Raw genomic sequence first — 6168 nt, forward strand, 5'->3', positions numbered from 1 at the left:
ACTTCGGCAAACACCACCCTGATTGGTCAGCAGCCATCAACATCAAGGAAAAAGCCTCCACCAGCAAAAAAGATTATGACTTGCTGAAGGCTGATGATGTTTAGCATTTTTTAGCAATAAGGATTTTTTTTTTTTTTTGCGGTACACGGGCCTCTCACTGTTGTGGCCTCTCCCGTTGCGGAGCACAGGGTCCGGACGCGCAGGCTCAGCGGCCATGGCTCACGGGCCCAGCCGCTCCGCGGCATGTGGGATCTTCCCGGACTGGGGCATGAACCCGTGTCCCCTGCATCGGCAGGCGGGCTCTCAACCACTGTGCCACCAGGGAAGCCCAGCAATAAGGTATTTTTTAACGAAGGTATGTACATTGTTTTGACATAATGCTATTACACACTTAATAGATTAAAATATGGTGTGAACAAAACTTTTATATGTACTGGAAAACCAAAAAAGTTGTGTGACTTGCTTTCCTGCAGTATTCACTTTATTGCAGTGGTCTGGAACCAAACCTGTGATATCTCTGAGGTACACCTCAGAGGTGTGGCAGAGGTTCAACTTCAATTTTTTGCAAGTGGATATCCAGTTTGATATGTAGATCTCTGTGGCAGGTGATACTTGGGCAGAGACTGAATGAAAAGTGTGATAAAGCAATGTTGATATCTACCAGGCAGAGGAGACAGCAATTGGAGACTTCAGGTACAGACAGGTGGCACAAATTAATCAAGGGGTGAATATAGGTGCTTCTGAGGGAGTACAGTATATATATCTCTGAAAAATCTTCTGTTGAGTAAAAATTGAGACAAAAAAATAACTGGAGTTACGGGAATAATAGGATTTGAACAGAACACTCAAACCTTAGCAGGTTTGGAACAATCCTAATAAAAAACAGCATAATTTAAAAGACATAATTAGTTATTAGATACCTATATATGCACACGCATGAGAGAGAGAGAGAGAAAGTGAGAGAGAGAGAGAGAGGGAGAACTTCTCCTATTAAGAAAGGTGAAAATGGGAGTTCCCTGGTGGTCTAGTGGTTAGGATTCAGTGCTTTCACTGCTGTGGCCGGGGTTCAATTCCTGGCCAGGGAACTGAGATCCTGTAAGCCATGTGGTGTGACCAAAAAAAAAAAAGGGTGAAAATACGTTGGATAAAGAGAAATTGATGAAGGGTTGATGCCACTGAGTCATGAAGACTCAGAAGTGTTTCTGAGAGAGAAAGCAGGTGGCCACACTGAGTTAGGAGAGAGATTGTGAGAGTTAAAGGCATATCAGGAACAGTCCTATTTTCTCCAATTGCACTGCTCTCGCTGTGTTGGTTTACCTTCACTCAGAATCCTCTTAGCTGAAGACTCACATATTAATGTGCTCGAGGAAAAAATCTCCTATGAACCAAGAAACCTTCCACATCACACTAAACTGATCCATAATACAGAAGCACCTGTTGCAGCAGAATATATTCTTCACAAAAATTCAAAATAGATAAAGAAAACATCTTACAATATATTTTATAATATATTATAAAATATATTATATATATTTTATATATAATATACATACTAATACTTACCTAGGACAAGACATAAAATTTACAGCCAAACCAAGGAGCACAAATACAAAAATCCTTGTCAAACATTTGCAAGCTGAAGAACATAAAAATATCATTATCAAGGCTGGTTTGTCCCAGAAATGCACTTTAGCAGATTAACGACTTAGGAAATTATTAACGTAATTCACGGCATTAACAGATTAAAGGAAAAAACATTATCTAAATGGATGTGAAAAAGCATTTGAGAATATCCAATATTCATTCATAATTTTAAAAACTTAGTAATCTATGGATCTTCTTTAACCTGATAAAATTATCTACCAACATCCTACAGAAAAAATTGTATTCAGTGATGAGTCATTTCAAGTGTTTATTTCCTTTAAAACAGAAGAAGACAATACAGTTGATCCTTAACAATACAGGGATTAGGGACACTGACCCCCTTCACATGTATAACTTTATGTTTAACGACTGATCTGCATCCACAGATTGAACCAACCACAGACTGTGTAGTTCTGTAGTACGAATTCACTGAAAAAAAAATCTGTGTATAGTGGACCCATGATTTCAAAGCTGTGTTGTTCAAGGTTCAACTGTAATTCCAAATATCACCCCCTGTAGGGGGCCCTAGTCAGTGCAAGAAAAATAAGCATAATAATCGAATTAAAAAATATACAACTCTGGGGGAGCATCCGGGCACTTCCGCAGCCAAGCGGTGATCCTGGCAATGGCAGCAGCTGTGGCGGAAGTGGTTGAGGAGCTCCCACGCCTGGGACCAGGAGGGGGGAAGGCAAAAGGGAGGCGAGGCCTTAAGCCTGAGCCACCGTGGGGTGGGTCCCAAGGGAGGCAGAGTGGGAAGCACTCTTGTGGGTGGAAGAGGGCAGGGAGTGGGGCTCGTTGAGTCTCTAGTGCATTCACCTGGCCGGCCAGGGCTCCAGAGATGCATCTGCATCAGGTCCTAACCGGAGCTGTCAACCCTGGAGACAACTGTTATTCCATGGGCAACCTTGAGGATGTCCCCTTTACGGAGAGAGAAGCCTGAACCAAGATGGTGGAGTAGAAGCACGTGCTCTCACTCCCTCTTCTGAGAACACCAGAATCACAAATAGCTGCTAGACAATCATCAACAGGAAGACACTGCAGCTCATGAAAAAAGATACCCCACATCCAAAGACAAAGGAGAAGCCACAATGAGAAGGTAGGAGGGGCGCAATCACCGTAAAATCAAATCCCATAACAGCTGGGTGGGTGACTCACAGACTGGAGAACACTTATACCACACAAGTCCACTCACTGGAGTGAAGGTTCTGAGCTCCAAAACAGGCTTCCCAACCTGGGGGTCTGAAAACAGGAGGAGGAATTCCTAGAAAATCAGACTTTGAAGGCTAATGGGGTTTGACTGCAGGACATTGACAGGACTGGGGGAAACAGAGACTCCACTCTTGGAGGGTACAAAGTAGTGTGTGCACAGGGACCCAGCGGGAAGAAGCAGTGACCCCACAGGAGACTGAACCAGACCTAACTGCTAGTGTTGGAGGGTCTCCTGCAGAGGAGGAGGGTGGTTGTAGCTCACTGTGGGGACAAGGACACTGGCACAAGAAGTTCCGGGAAGCACTCCTTGGCATGAGCCCCCCCCAGACTCTGCCATTAGCCTCACCAAAGAGCCCAGGTGGGCTCCAGTGTTGGTTTGCCTCAGGCCAAACAACCAAAGGGAGGGAACCCAGCCCCACCCATCAGCAGTCAAGTGGATTAAAGTTTTACTGAGCTCTACCCACCAGAGCAATAGTCAGCTCTACCCACTACCAGTCCCTCCTATCAGGAATTTTGCACAAGACTCTTAGATAGCCTCATCCACCAGAGGGCAGACAGCAGAATCAAGAAGAACTACAATCCTGCAGCCTGTGGAACAAAAACCATATTCACAGAAAGATAGACAATATGAAAAGGCAGAGGGCTATGTACCAGATGAAGGAACAAGATGAAACCCCAGAAAAACAACTAAACGAAGTGGAGATAGGCAAACTTCCAGAAAAAGAACTCAGAATAATGATAGTGAAGATGATCCAGGATATCAGAAAAAGAATGGAGGCAAAGATCGAGAAGCTGCAAGAAATGTTTAACAAAGACCTAGAAGAATTAAAAAACAAACAGAGATGAACAATACAATGACTGAAATGAAAACTACACTAGAAGGAATCAATAGCAGAATAACTGAGGCAGAAGAATGGATAAGTGACCTGGAAGACAAAATGGTGGAATTCACTGCTGTGGAACAGAAAAAGAAAAAAGAATGAAAAGAAATGAAGACCACCTAAGAGACCTCTGGGACAACATTAAATGCAACAACATTCGCATTATAGGGGTCCCAGAAGGAGAAGAGACAGAGATGGGACCGGAGGAAATATTTGAAGAGAATATAGCCGAAAAATTCCCTAACATGGGAAAGAATATAGCCAGCCAAGTCCAGGAAATTCAGTGAGTCTCATACAAGATAAAGCCAAGGAGAAACACACTGAGACACATAGTAATCAAATTGGCAAAAATTAAAGACAAAGATAAATTATTGAAAGCAGCAAGGGAAAAATGACATATAACATACAAGGGAACTCCCATAAGGTTAACAGCTGATTTCTCAGCAGAAATTCTACAAGCCAGAAGGGAGTGGCATGATATACTTAAAGTGATGAAAGGGAAGAACCTAAAACCAAGATTACTCTACCCGGCAAGGATCTCATTCAGGTTTGATGGAGAAATCAAAAGCTTTACAGACAACCAAAAAGTAAGAGAATTCAGCACCACCAAAGCAGCTCTACAACAAATGCTAAAGGAATTTCTCTAAGTGGGAAACACAAGAGAAGGAAAGGACCTACAAAAAAAAACCCCCAAAATTAAGACAATGGTCATAGGAACATACATATTGATAATTACCTTAAACGTGAATGGATTAAATGCTCCAACCAAAAGACACAGGCTTGCTGAATGGATACAAAAACAAGACCCATATATATGCTGTCTACAAGAGACCCACTTCAGACCTAGGCACACATACAGACTGTAAGTGAGGGGATAGAAAAAGATATTCCATGCAAATGGAAATCAAAAGAAAGCTGGACTAGCAATACTCAGATAAAATAGACTTTAAAATAAAGAATGTTACAAGAGACAAGGAAGGACACTACATGATGATCAAGGGATCAATCCAAGAAGAAGATATAACAATTATAAATATATATGCACCCCACATAGGAGCACCTCAATACATAAGGAAAGTACTAACAACTATAAAAGAGGAAATCAACAGTAACACAAAAATAGTGGGAGATTTTAACACCTTACTTACACCATTGGACAGATCATCCAAGGTGAAAATAAATAAGGAAACAGAAGCTTTAAATGACACAATAGACCAGATAGATTTAATTGATATTTATAGGAAATTCCATCCAAAAACAGCAATTTACAATTTCTTCTCAAGTGCACATGGAACATTCTCCAGGATAGATCACATCTTGGGTCACAAATCAAGCCTCAGTAAATTTATAAAATTTAAATCATATCAAGCATCTTTTCTGACCACAAAGCTATGAGATTAGAAATAAATTACAGGGAACAAAACGTAAAAAACCCATACACATGGAGGCTAAACAATACGTTACTAAATAACCAAGAGATCACTGAAGAAATCAAAGAGGAAATCAAAAAATACCTAGAGGCAAATGACAATGAAAACATGATGATCCAAGACCTATGGGATACAGCAAAAATGGTTCTAAGAGGGAAGTTTATAGCTATACAAACCTACCTCAAGAAACAAGAAAAATAGCAAATAAACAATCTAGCCTTACACCTAAAGGAGGTAGAGAAAGAGGAAACAAAAAAAAAACCCAAAATTAGTAGAAGCAAAGAAATCATAAAGATCAGAGCAGAAATAAGTGAAATAGAAACAAAGAAAACAACAGCAAAGATCAATAAAACTAAAAGCTGGTTCTTTGAGATGATAAACAAAATTGATAAACCATTAGCCAGACTCATCACGAAAAAGAGGGAGAAGACTCAAATCAATAAAATTAGAAATGAAAAAGGAGAAGTTAAAACAGACACTGCAGAAATACAAAGCATCCTAAGAGACTACTACAAGAAACTCTATGCCAATAGAATGGACAACCTGGAAGAAATGGACAAATTCTTAGAAAGGTATAACCTTCGAAGACTGAACCAGGAAGAAATAGAAAATATAAACAGGCCAATCACAAGTAATGAAATTGAAATTGTGATTAAAAATCTTCCAACAAACAAAAGTCCAGGACCAGATGGCTTCACAGGTGAATTCTATCAAACATTTAGAGACGAGCTAACACCCATCCTTCTCAAACTCTTCCAAAAAATTGCAGAGGAAGGAACACTCCCAAACTCATTCTATGAGGCCACCATCACCCTGATACCAAAAGCAAAGATACTACCAAAAAAGAAAATTACAGACCAATATCGCTGATGAATATAGATGCAAAAATCCTCAACAAAATACTAGCAAACAGAATACAACAACACATTAAAAGGATCATGCACCATGGTCAATTGGGATTTATGCCAGGTATGCAAAGATTCTTTAATATACGCAAATCAATA

At 40.4% G+C, this 6168-nt stretch overlaps 1 non-coding gene across 1 annotated transcript; it reads left to right on the plus strand.

Annotated features, from left to right (window-relative positions):
- Positions 1-1013: 1013 nt before the first annotated feature.
- Positions 1014-1085, plus strand: TRNAE-UUC (transfer RNA glutamic acid (anticodon UUC)). The gene has a single exon. It is a non-coding gene; the product is annotated as a tRNA-Glu (tRNA).
- The last annotated feature ends 5083 nt before the right edge of the window (positions 1086-6168 follow it).

The sequence above is a fragment of the Lipotes vexillifer genome, unplaced genomic scaffold (assembly GCF_000442215.2).
Source record: "Lipotes vexillifer unplaced genomic scaffold, Lipotes_vexillifer_v1.1 scaffold2091, whole genome shotgun sequence".
Classification (NCBI taxonomy): Eukaryota; Metazoa; Chordata; class Mammalia; order Artiodactyla; family Lipotidae; genus Lipotes; species Lipotes vexillifer.